General features: G+C 40.2%; 1 protein-coding gene across 1 annotated transcript in view; it reads left to right on the top strand.

The window, feature by feature from the left end:
- The window catches only part of TSPAN4 (tetraspanin 4), a gene marked incomplete at both ends in the record, with an annotated part of 177,510 nt that overhangs the window by 101,790 nt on the left and 62,312 nt on the right, over positions 1–13,408 (top strand). The window lies entirely within an intron of this gene.

The raw sequence follows: 13,408 nt of genomic DNA, 5'->3' as shown, positions 1-13,408 counted from the left end.
TTTCTTGCTCCATCATGGGTCAAGGTCCAGCATGGAGCAGCTGCACAGCGTGTAGGCGATTCTGGTGGCACCAGAGGGAGGTTTGTAGGAATGGTAAGAGAGGTTCTGGCTGAAAAATGGGACCATGCCTCCCACATATTGTCTTACTCGAAGTAATACGCTTGACTCTGAGAGAGAGCAGCAGCACATCAGCTGCTTTGTAGGGAGAATGCTTCTCTCATAGTTGTGGTATGGTGGAGGTAGGTAGGAAGACTGCTACTGGCAGGTCTGTTTTTTGGAGGCTGTGCAAAAAATCTGAAGGATGACTTCCAGATAACATATCGTTGAATCCATAGCATCAGATAGCTTGGATGACAAAAGCCTGCTGAACATAAGTGGGAAATGTTTTCTAGCATCGGGTTTCTTTACATAGTCTGGCAGTTTTCTGTCCCTTGGGGTGGAGATCCCTTTCTGCCCGTTTTCTCTATCAATTGCGTGCAAAAGGTTTCTTTGAGCTTCATTCTCTCTCCATAAGGAAATGAGTCATTGAGCAGAAAGGGGTTTTGGTCCAGTGAACGCAGAAGGTCTTCAATGTAGGGTTGAATGCAGGCTTCCTGGAAAATAACAAAAGTTGCTGAGGTTGCATATCTCAGCATGGAAGGGCAAGGATGGTGAGGGAATATTCAGATCACTGAGTATGAAGGGAACTAAGCAGAATAGGCTATTTACTCAAATAACTTTTCTTTGCATTTTCTCTCCTTTATCTTTCCAGTTTTATTTGAAGACTCTCATTCATCCTGCTTACTTTCTGTGTCTTGCAATATTTCAGCCATGCTTTCATACATGTCCTTTTCTTTTGTCAGCAAACATTGCAGTGGCCGTGGATGCTCTTAAAGGGATGTGGGAAAGAGGGGAGCTGGACTGAAAATTAGATACTTCTTTGTTGTTTTCCTGGGAAAAATCCATTGCAGTAGCATGGTCCTTGAGATGTGCCACATGCCAGGAAAGATCTCATCATTCTCGATTTAGCAGAAGCATTGCTGTCATTTGATAAATAAAGCTTACCTGACATTGGCAGAGCAAGGGAACCTGCTGGACTGAAATGCCAGAAAAAATACTGAAGTGATGCCATTAGGTATTCACTGTGTTGTTTGAAGGCAAGCTGTTAAAGCAAAGCTCCAACGATGGGAGCTTTCTGTCCCTTTGGTTGTGTCTTGCCTGTTAAAATGTTATCAGAATTGGTATGGAGATTGCTGAAATCAACTTGAGACATTCTCTCATTACTGAGCTGCTCGTTTGCAATTTGAAATCAGTCGTTTAGCTTTAAGTGGCTATGGGTCATTAATTATGAGCAGAACAGTCCAGCTGCAGACTGTAAGTGTCCTGATGAAGAGGTATTTAAAAAGATTTTTTCACTTGATTCACAAATACAGTTTTTAGCTTGAAGTTCAAACAAGAGTCTTGTTGACCTCTTCTTCCTTCCTATCCATAGACTGAAGTTCTAGTTAACCCAAGAATAGAGTTTAGTATCCAAGGTATCCTCTTCTTGTTTGAATAAAGTTATGCTTTTCAACATTTAACTGCCTTTTCTTATCCCACATCTCTCTCTAATCTTATTCTCTCATCAGTCTTCTCCCACAGACACATTGCAATTCTCTCTGTCCTGAAGCAGGTTTATTCCCTCACCTGTTAAGTTGGCATTAAATTTCTGCCATTTCTGTTTTGGGGGACATCCTAGAGTTAGTACGCAGCCTGGTGTCATAAGGCCTTTCTCTAGTTTTCCTCTCTGCTGAAGGCTGTAACATTTATATTTGGAAGCTTTTTATTTTTCCACCTGTGGCATTAGAATTGCAGTACACCCTGTGGACGTTTCAGCTTTGTCAGCTTGACTGTTATTAAGCTGTAATCATTTATCATCACTAGCAATGATTTTATGACCTATTTTTTTTTTTTTTTCAGAAGGAATCGCCAAACGTTTATTGGTAAACTGCTGTGAGCACACAAAGACTTAAGATACATAATTTATAAAGCTGTATTTATGTAGCAGTGCTTTATGATGGAAGGTTGTGCTGAGAAAGAGTTTGAGGTGGTGGTTTATTTTTAGATGAGCCAGAAGTCTTTGTTTCCATCCCATTTCAGGCCCCAGCACAGAGTGATTGAGAATCTCCAGAAACCCAAAAGCTTTTTTCCCCTCTAATGGCAAGAGAGAGTATGTAAATAAAATTGACACACATAAAACTGCAATAAAGTACAACTGTTTCATGAATTTATAACGTGAGGGGGCAAAGTAATAAGCTATAAATTCGTGTCAGTCATCCTCCTTTATTAAGAGCTGCCAAGCAACACGTGTGACGGGCAGTGCAAGAACGTGTACAGCTGAATGCTTTCCATTTGCTGAACTGGGAGGGTTTGATTCCTCATGCTCTGTGTGTATTTGCACACGCACGTGGCTTTAATAGCTATACGATAGCATGGTCTTACCATAAGGTAGGCAAAAAAAAAAAAAAAAAGCAATATGTAATTTTTAATTAGTAAGGGTAGATGAGTTAATTACCAAATCACCTCGGGGAGGATCATGAAATTTCATGACCTGTCGTTTGCAGTGATAATTATCTTAGATAAGTCTTTTAGGAAACAGGACAGCAGAGGGATTTTCTGTTGGTCACCCCTGTGATCTCTGCACTGATCAGGGGTGGGGCTGCCCTGGGCTGCAGTGACCTTTACAGCTGTCTGGTCATTGTGGGCATCTGGGCTGTTAATGTGGTCAGGGGAATTTCGATCAGTGCTGCTAATGGTGCTGATAAAGGTGGGCTTAGATTAAGCTACGCTGATATTTAGACGCTACTGATAGCCTTGACATCTAAAGTGACAACAGTCACATGCAAGCCACCTTAAATGTCGAAAAGTTAGTTGCACGGGTCTGAAGTTAGACCGAAATATTTGCGGTCTTTCTGTGTTGTATCCTGTAGCACGTGACAAAGGGAGATGGGATTTGTTCCAAAAATCTTGAGCAGTTCAGATTCTGACAGCAGTGTTTGTAAGACTAGAGGGGCGCTGTTAGGTAGCCTGTGGTGCAGACTTGTTGTTTAAAGGATGCTTTATACTCATTTTTACTTCGTAATCTCTGTGCTCACTTCGGTGGATTCCCCAGAACAGATAAAGCCAAATAAAATATGAAGACAAGGGATGCTATGGGCTCTCCTATCTATACACTGCAGTGACATTGCTGATCAAAGATGTGTTTATTCCAAAGCAGCTGAAATGCTTCCATAGCAGATAGTTGGTTCATGATAAGAGAAGACTATATTGTTTCCTTTGGGGATAACTAGTGCAGAAAAAAAGATTATTTGAGGTGGCATTCATTACTGATGGCGTGCTGCCCGTGCTTGGAAGTGGCTTGGGATACGGCAATCGTATATAAATAGCACCAGTAAGAGTGCAGAAAAGTCTCAAATGTGCTATTGCATAGCAAAGCCTAATATAAATAAACAATCATTAAAAATTGCTAACATAAAACAAGGGAATAATCTTTGCTTTCTCTTGTACTCCCATCCAATTAGAATAGTTGTCTTGACGAGACATTTGGACTCGTCAGTGAGAGATGCTATTCTGGGCATAATGCTGGTTTTGTTACAAGAGACTGCTTACATGGCATTGTTAGGCAATTGTGATGGTAGTTAATACTTTGTTTGCCTGTACAAATATTATTAACAATCCATTTAGAAGAATCCATAAAAGATTTGGAACTCATCTTCCTTGGCTTTCTGATGGTGTTCAGTGAAAGCAGATGAGCTTTGTGAAGTGAGGCTGCTTATCATTTGGGTGTGATTATTGCTCACAACTCTGTTATTGATTAGGGCATCGATCCTAAAAGTGGCAAAAACCTTTCCTAAGGCTATGTGAACTATTTATTGATGGGACTATTTCAAAAAGTCTTTTAATGAAAAGCTTGTGGTGGTGCATGAATTTCATCATTCTCCCTGTCTCAGTGAATAGCTAAACCTCAGTAAAGGAAGGTCTTAGTGGGTCACAATGCATTTCAAATTTCATTAGTGTTGCTACTGCTAGTATGCTTGGCTTCCTGCATGGAGATATATTTATATCTTGGGTACCCTGGTTGGGGTGGTTTTGTTTAATACAGGAAAGAATATTGAGACTGTGTGCATTCATTTTGCCAGTGAGCTCTTAGAGCAGACAAGAGGTCACGTTCCATCCCAGACAGTAATGGGTTTTCACAGCAAAACGTGGCAGTGGTTGCAATGGGGAGGCCACAGGGAGAGAAAAGGAGAAGGAAGAATTGCATCAGAGTGATCTGAACCAGACCTTCATTGCACAATTTTCTTTTGTATGTAAGGCACGAATACCTTCGCCTAGTATTCCAGGTGTTACATAGTTCATTTTATTCGCAATACTAAGCTCCCCCTTTACATTGCTTTCATTGATTGATGCTGTAGAATGCTGTTATTCTGCACTGTGGAAGTATCGCTAGCTTTACTATTAGCATGAATATGAAGGAGCCTGTTAATAAATATCAGTGACAAGTTTTTCATGCGTTGTTCAGATACGAGAGTCACGCTGGAGTCTGTCACAGAGCTTCCTAGCTTTTAGGAGCTGGGATATTGTGTGAAAGTCCAACTGCTTTCTGAAACCTTCCTGTGCCTACTGGAGGTGGCTCAATGTACAGAACCATAAAGGTTGGAAAAGACCTCTAAGTTTATCTAGTCCAGCTGTCAATCCATCACCACCATGTCCCTCATTGCCACACCTACACAGTTCTTGGACACCTCCAGGGACAGTGACTCTACCACCTCCTTAGGCATCCTTTTCTAGTACCTTACCACTCCTTTTTCTCAGAAATTTTTCCTACTGTTTTTCCTGAGCAGGACTTGAGCCACTCAAGGAGCGAGCTGCCCATGTGATGGTCTGTCTGCAGTCCAGCACATTTGTCTTTGAAAGGACTCAGGGTATTGCTTGTTCGAGGCAGGGCAGATTGCAGGCACATCTGTGATGGGACCAAGGGAACAGAGTGCGCTGCTTCTGGCATTCCCACTAACCTGCACCTCTGGCCCTCTGCCTGCCCTCTGACAGTCTTCAGAGAATTACTTGGCTGTGACCCCCTTGTATCTGTGTCATTCTAGTGCCACCAGCTGCTGAGCAAATGACTGAACATCGAAAGTACAAATGGCAGGGGAGAGTATGGAATAGCTGTATTCTTCAGGGGAAGATGACCTACTTGATTGGTTAGACCAAGAAAACCAATTTCTCTTTGAAAAGGTCTCCATCAGGAAAATTAGCCATTATCACAGTGAAATTACATCAGCATGATTTGGGACCTGTGGAAAGGATGCTCTTAAAACCAGCCTTGAGATGTAAAGAGCCAAACACATGAGTAAAAACAACATCCCCAAGCCTCCCCCATTTCAGGAAAAAAACCAGGGACTGTTTTCCCGATCTGCCTCAACTTTCAGAACTAAGATTATCTTCTGCCAGTGTGCATCATGGGAGACCCTTTATTCAGAGCATTTTTAATCAGATATAGGCTTATACAGTCAAGACTCGGTATTTCTTGGAAGCTTCTATGAGGAAGGATATCAGCCTTAGCTCTTTCTTTCCCACACTATCAGCAATTTTCTCTTTTAGATACACAACTAATTTTACATTCCAACTATAGTATGTATCTATATGCACTCTAGGGGTTTCTATAGTAACCAGCCCTGTGCTATCTGCATACCTCTATGGGTGGATTATACATCTAACATAAAAATATTTTTACTTGCATTTTGCTGCAGACTGTGCCTGTTAGCACGTTTTAAAAACATCTTGAGTAAAATGAAACAGAAAGACTGTCTCTTTTGGCTTTGTATTATTTAAGAAATCTGTTTGTTTATGTTTGGTTTTGTATGACCCCTGTCATCTTATTTCATTATATCTCAATCTAAACCTTTTCAATGTTTAAAAGAGAATAACACTACAGACACCAAATAATCTGTGTTATTTCTTGTGCAAGAAATCTGTGTAAACCAAAGAACTGAGCTGTGGCTTCTGGTGTCATTATTTGGTGCTCATTTTCCATAGTTTCTCCTGGCATCTCACCAGATGGTTTGGGTAAAATTCTCTGTAGATAATCTCCTTTCCAGAAATCTCAGTTCTTATGCTGTGTAGAAGACCAAATTTCACCTTTTGCTTATTTCGTTTTCAGTATTTAGCAACATGTATGTGGCAACAAGTGACAAAAATTGCATCTAGAACTCCAGATCTGGTTGTTTCCCAGTTTATGCTCCGAAGTCACTAGAAACTATTATTTTACAGAGGGCACAGAACTGAGATTGCAGAGCACATTTGTTTTCTTCCATTTCTGCTTCTTTTTAAAAGCTTTAACTTCATTTTATTCATTCTGATTCCAGACCCAATGCATATATTCTTCCTTAGGACTGTATCGATTTCATTACTGTCATCCCAGATGAATTTAGAAATGATGTTTGAGGAGCTTTAACGCTTTTGCTTTGTTAGAGGTTAAAACTCAAACCTGGAAAGACAGTGACTAATTAAAGTCACTGACAGTTAAGCATGTGCTTAAATGCTTTGCTCGATAAGGATGGCACTGAGCATATTGAAGTGTTTCAATGAATTTTGAACCTGTAAAAGGAAAATACAGTTTTTACACTGGATGTGTTAACTCATAACTGTTGCAGTTCTGTTCTTTTGTAACAGTAGTTGATAGATAACTATGATTTAGAGGAGCAAGTGCTTAGGAGAATACAGCTCATAAAGCAGTAGGGATTAACTGAAAGGCTTTTTATTCACTTTTCCATTAGCAGGGTGTCAGTATGATATTCTGTCTTTTTACATCTTCAGTTGGCCCTGAATTTACTTTAGTTGTATGGGGCCGCAATTTAGTGGTGGAACTCGACTGGGGAGGGATAATGAATTTCTTAAGGCTTAAGCTCTTGAGGCTCTTTCCTCTGCAGGATAACTGAAAAAACAACTTCTTGTGTTTCCATTATTGACACTATGAAAACAAATGCCTTTCTTATGATATTTCTTTTCCCATATGCTCCAAAGTCTGTAGAATTTTCAGGCTTGATAAAAGCTCTCGCTATTTGTCAGGCTCACACACTGGTTGGAATATCCTAAAACAAATCTTATTTATAACACGAGCTCCTAAAGTGTGTATCTTCAAACCTGTGCCAATAGCAAGGAAGAGAGCAATGAGAGCATGAACCCCAGGATGATGCATAACATCAGCTTTGAAATAATTTCTAGCTCTATACTGTGTTGCACCACTGGACAGCAGCTTGTAATGGAGAGGCAGACAGCAAGTGAATCATCTTGTAAGAAAAGGTCTCATGCAACAGTGCTGATTAGGGCAGCGAGTGATCTGCCATGCTGGCTGGCACTAGTGAAGAGGAGAGCTGTGTGGCTCTCAGAAGATTCTGGGCACATACATAATGCCCCATATTGCAAGATGACATTTTTATACTTGAACCTTAACATCACTTTCCTAAGCAAAATGCAGAAATGGAGTGGCTAACAACTAGTTTCATAGAGCTTTTAATTTTTAATTGCTGTGCACTGCTTATCTGCAAAGACGAAGAGATTGACATTTGAAATACTTTGTGCTTTCCTCAGATGCACTCTTTTGAAACATCTTCCTCAGAGTCATAGAGATATCAGAGAAGAGTTTGAGAGTGGACTAAAATGACACCAGAACAAAATAAAATTTTGGCTGAAGCTAATATGCTACAGTGAGTAGATGTTCTTATCAAGAAAGTGTTGAGTCTGAGAGTAGAGCAGCATCCATTTGTGATGTGTAATTTCTGTGGAATAATGTCTGTCTGCTAGGTGGATCTGGCACTCATCCGAGCTGAGACCAGACATGTCTGTCTGTGAAGCAGTGCGGCTGAGAGCCCGTCTGAATTAGGCAAGGAAATTATTTCCTGAGTCTTCTACCCTACAGAAGGGATTTGTGGACTGCAGGTTTGTTGTTGTGTTGGTTTTTGCTTTGTTTTGTTTTGTTTTCCTTCTGTACAAACCTCATGACGCAGCCTCCTGTTGAAATCCCAAGCTTCAATAGACTTTTTAGGTCTATCCTATAACTGAACAGACTAATGACTTTTCTACCCTTATGCTGCTCTGAAAAGACCTCCTTAGGGGACACAGACTGATAGCCAGGGTGCAGAAGACATGCATGGTGCACAAGGCATGTGTTTGCATTCAGCCAAGTTTTAATAGGCTGTTTAATCTCAGTATTGGGAAATCAGGAGACTTCTTGCAAGGATCTAGTGGCTCTGTAAGCCAGCTCTCACTGATTGTTTGATGCAAATTACGAGACAGCTGAAGTGCTCTGGAGTGATGACAGCTGAGAATTTGCTGGTGGCTGTCCAAATTCCATAAACATTACTGACAACCTGGGTCATGATGCAAGAGCAGAAGGCAGTGATAACAGGAGAAGGGAATGCGTGTATGTGAAGTGCAGAAGTGGAGGTATCTTTACTCAGCTCCAAAATGCGTGAAATAACTCGATCCTTATTTCTTCTTTTTAATGTACTCTAGTTTAAGTACTGCATTGCTTGTAGTTTAGCTGCTGATTCACCAACACTGGAGCTTACAGGGTGATTCTACAGCTTAGACCTGCGACTGTAATCACTGTGCCCAGTGGAAGAGAAATACAGCTTCTGCAGTGGATCTGAGGGAGGGAAAGAGATTTCTGACCTTGTAACTAATTGCATGGCAGATCTCCTCAATTTGGTTTGAATAGGCCATGCTTTCATTGATTTAAAAAAAAAAAAATATATATATATATATAATATATAATATAATATAATAATATAATAATAAAATAATATAATATAATAATAATATATAATATATATTTTATATATATATATATATATATATATATACACGAGAGTATGACGTGGGTAAGGAGAAACAGGGAATTAACTCTTTCATTGGTGTCTCTCTCCATAAACCCATGTCTGAAAATAGGTTGATGCCAAGCAAGAAAAAAACCTTCACGTTTAAATTCTAAGTGAGCACTAAAACTAGAGAGGGGAAAAGAGTGAGGTAAGGAGAACTTACAAATGCCCATAATGTTGACCAGGTTTCATCTAGCCAAATACCCGGCTTTGGGTCATGGCCAGTTAGGAGTGCTGAGAGGGAATATAAGAAAATGGATACTTTTCTCAGCTGCTTCAATTTACAGTTTTAAGTTCTTCATATGCACGGTTTGCATTCAAGATGTCATTTTCAATAAAACCAGCGCACTTTGCCCTCCTTGGCTTTGTGTAATCTCTTTTTGACCCTGCTTATATTTTGATATCCACAAAACTGTGGCAGCAAATTCCAAAGTACAGGTTAGTGTTTTCTTAAAAGGTACTTTAATTGGTTTTAAACCTGTGGACAAAATGAACTCTGCCTGTTTTAAAAATTATCTTTCTCTATTTTCCTTTCCTATCCAATACTGGATTTTAGGGATTGCTTCTATTCCAGTCTCTTCACTCTCACGAATGTTGTCCCCACGAACTGATGGGTTTTTTTGCTGATTCTTTTTTAAATCATAGCTAAAATGATGTTGCTCAGATCATGGCCATCCTATATGAGGCTTGCACTTATTGTTTGGCTCTGCAGTTCAGAGCCCTAGAGCCTAATTATAATAAAGGCAGAAAGCACTTCAGTTCCTCATGCAGTACTCCACTTAACTTTCCAAAATCCAAGGCACAAAGAGATGAACTTTTATGACATCCTCGCCTCTTACATTTGTTAGATTTTAGACCTCTGACTAGCAAGAGAATTGCAGCATGTGCTACACTGTGGTGATGCTACTAGTGAATATCAGATAAGCTCTGCTAAAGAGCCCATCCCAGTGGTGGAACACTGGCTGCACGTTCAGTATGTGGTGATGTGATGCAGATACAGGTCCAGAGATTTATTTGGTAGTCTGAAGGCCATACTAATGCTGGCTTGAAGATGTTCTCTACAAGTGGCCAGCAGGCTAGTTTCCAGATCCTTCAACAAGACAGGCAGCTGCTACAGCAAGAAGTTGTCTGTGTGCTTGTAGAGAAAGCTGCAGTCCCTGCAGTAGCATGTGAGCTTCTGCTTTGTGCATGTAGGATCCTGGATTCATTGCATCCTGTCAGTGTACGTACGTATTACATTTCCACCTGACATATGTATCTAGCTAAAAGAAACAGTTATTTAAGTACGCCTTACATTTCAAGAGCATTTGCTGGGTAATGTTCACATCACAGCTATTAATACTTTGATGTTGATTTTTTCATTGTAAGCTCTTACTCCATAGTTAAAGGAGGGGGAAGAACATTTGCAGAAGAATAACTGCGTAGCAAGTGGGATTGAGAAAGCCATTTTAAGCCAGTTTAAATTTGTGGAGACTGGGAGAGAAAAATCTTTCTAAGTGAATTATTGTAACTGTAAAACAACTGGTCGTGCTTCCACTTGAGTCCTGTTATCAGTGGATTTTTTAATATAACAGGAATAGTTTTTATCTAAAAGGGAAGTGTGATGGGTAGATCCTAATCAGTCACAGTATGAGAAGCCTTGATTAGATGCATTCTCAATGTAACAAAACCAATATAAAAAACACTTAAGGGCACCAACACCATTATGATGAACAATGAGGCAATTTCTCCTGCTGTATTTTAAGTGTGTAGCTGTAACTTCAGAATTATTTTCTCTAACAGCACGCATATATCCGGGGTTGTTTGGGATTACTTTGTTTACAATAATGTAAGATCAATTTTAAGTGTATGCTCTAAAGCCTGAATAATTTATTTTGTAGCCCATTAGAACAATTTGGAGGATCTAATTTTGCAGACAGCTTTTCTGCTAAGAGAGTGAACTCGCACGTGGCTGTGTCTCCCAGGGAGAAAGAGATGGACTGAATCTCTGCTCTTAGGGTGAGCCACCAGCTTTACTGCTACACTCTGCTATTTAAATGCTCACAAGCAATTTGTCGTAAGCAAAATGAACCACTCCTGCCACAGTCGACTTCAAAGTCCAGGGCTTGCTAAGGACCCACTGTTTATGTTTTTATAGTTGATACTTCAGAATTGAGAAACTGGCACATTGGATGGCCCCTTCCAGATTTCCACCACAGTCTATCCTAGAACACAAACATAATTAAAATCTCAATTCAATCTCCAGACTTAGGGCTATGAAACTATCCCAGTTTGGGCACTAGAATAAAAGATTTTACTAAAAAATGCAACATTTACTCGAAAAAAATGTTAAAAGATGCTGCATTCTGTTGTTTCATTCACGATTGCCTTGCTCAAGAGAGTGGAATATCATGAACAATTAGGCAAATAATGTGTTAAACATTTCGCAAAAGATTAAAAAATGTCGTCAGTGGCCTGACATCTTTGGGGATTTTTTCTTCTTCTTTTTTTTTTTTTTATAAATTCTTTTTGAATTAGCCTTGCAGTCTCCATGTAGTACCAATACAGAGTTGTGTAAGGTTGCCAGCTTCAGGCTGTGGTCTTATCACTAATCTTTTTGTTTCAACATTTAGTGTGTGTTCTAAATGTGACAGCTATTTGCAAGGAAGACACCAGATATTCAGGAGTAGCCCTGGTAATGGTTTTGGTTTTGCTTAATTTTGTATCTCAGCAAATCCTGAAGGCTGTCAAGACTTGTCATCTCATCACTCTTCTTCTGCCTGTTTGACCAGCAAGGATTGAGAGATGGAGTAGAGGAAGAAAAAGTGGAGGAAAAGGAACATCATAAGTAACTAAGCAAAATTATCCATAGTTTAATAGCTTCCTAGAGACAAAGATGAAGAAACCAAATCAGGCAGCAAAGAATCAATTATGACAGTTCTCATCTGTTTGAGATACCTTGCATAAATAAACACGATCCCTCTGGTCCCTGGAATTGAAACTGGGAGTTACACTTCTGTTCAGAATAAGAGAAGCAAAAGGGAAGGGAGCCATTTGGAACCAGAAAATATTCTGCCCTCATTGGAAAGGTTCCTATGGTTGTCTTGGTGGATCTTGAGTTCCCTTATTTGTGTTCTTAACCAGATGCTTGAGTGTTACTGTGTCCTGTGGCCACAGACTTAGAGTTGTGGCTCAGCCCTTGGTGGAAAGAGTAGTGTAGACCAACATCAAGGGCATCCTCCATTTTCCAGGTAGTTGTATGGCAGCTCCGTGACTTTACTCAAGCACCACAAGGAAACATTCTGGTGTGGGAGGAGGAACAGGGCTGGAGTAACGTGCAGCAACCTTCAGTTGTGTGTGCTGCCGTTGTCTAGGAAGCACTCTGTGAAATCCATTATAGCCATATGGTTTAATGCTCAAAGGATCCCTTTGTACTTGTTAGATTTTGGTTAGTCGACATAAGGAAAAAGTATGTGTTCCCTCTTCAAAAACAGAAAGATAATGAGCTGATAGAGAGCCTGAGATATATTAGAGTACCTCTGAATCAAGGACAGCATAGTGAGATGCTCCTGGTGACAAACTGACCTGAAATATTCAGCCCTGATGTAAATGGGACAGCCACAGTTGCAGTGTTCTACATCAAACATCTGGTTTTGTGAAGTTTTGTACTGCCAATGGTTTCTCTGTTTTGCAGCCAAGAATGACTGTGAAAGGAGATGGTGCTGTAATCTGATGTCCTAAGGGAAATGTCATCTTTGGTGTTGTGTGTTGTACCTCATAAAGAACCTAGCGGGTAGTGGAGGAACAGCAAGCATGTCCTGACCCACATCCTAAAATACAAGCAGGAGTTGTAGGCACTTGTATTACTTGAAGCATGTAGAAACACAGAGAATGTGAAAAGGAATGAAATAAGCTGCCTTTTATTGGTGCTATGGAATTGCTTTGCAAGAAAGAACTGGCACTAATTGCCAGTGCTGTGATTATTTTGGTTTTAGCTTGGGCCTCTTCCCAATAGATATTATTTTACTGTCTTCCCTTTTTAGAGCATATATGCCTCCTTTTTTCCATTTTTTCCTTGGCCTAGGATGATAACTTTTGTTTACATGTCCTCAGGTACTCCAGATAATTTTCTATGGGTTATCTTCCTTCAGTATTTTTCCTACTCCTGTCTCCTGGTTAGTCATTTTAGACCACTGTAAATATCACAGTACACAAGTGGGCAGTGAAGAAAGGTACTTCAGTATATGTGGTCACTGCAGGTACTGTCCCTCCTTGGTGCTTACCAAGGGCACATTGCACCAGCTTGAATGTTGCGATATGGGATGCATATATATGGAAAGACAACTTAATGAGATGTTGTGAATCCACGTGTCCTGGTCTGCCTTCTCTCAGTGGAGACATTCAGGTTGATGCAGCTGAGGTTGCAATGAGGTACAGTTTTGCTTCTTAGGTCTGAACAAAAGCAGTCTTGTTTGCAACTAGGGTAGAGCCACCATTCCTGTCTCCTCCTGAGGGGAAATTCAGTATCATGC

The sequence above is a fragment of the Tetrao urogallus genome (assembly GCF_951394365.1).
Source record: "Tetrao urogallus genome assembly, chromosome: 6".
NCBI lineage: Eukaryota > Metazoa > Chordata > Aves > Galliformes > Phasianidae > Tetrao > Tetrao urogallus.
Note: the sequence above shows the minus strand (reverse complement) of the source record. Positions and strands in the feature narration are given on the sequence as shown.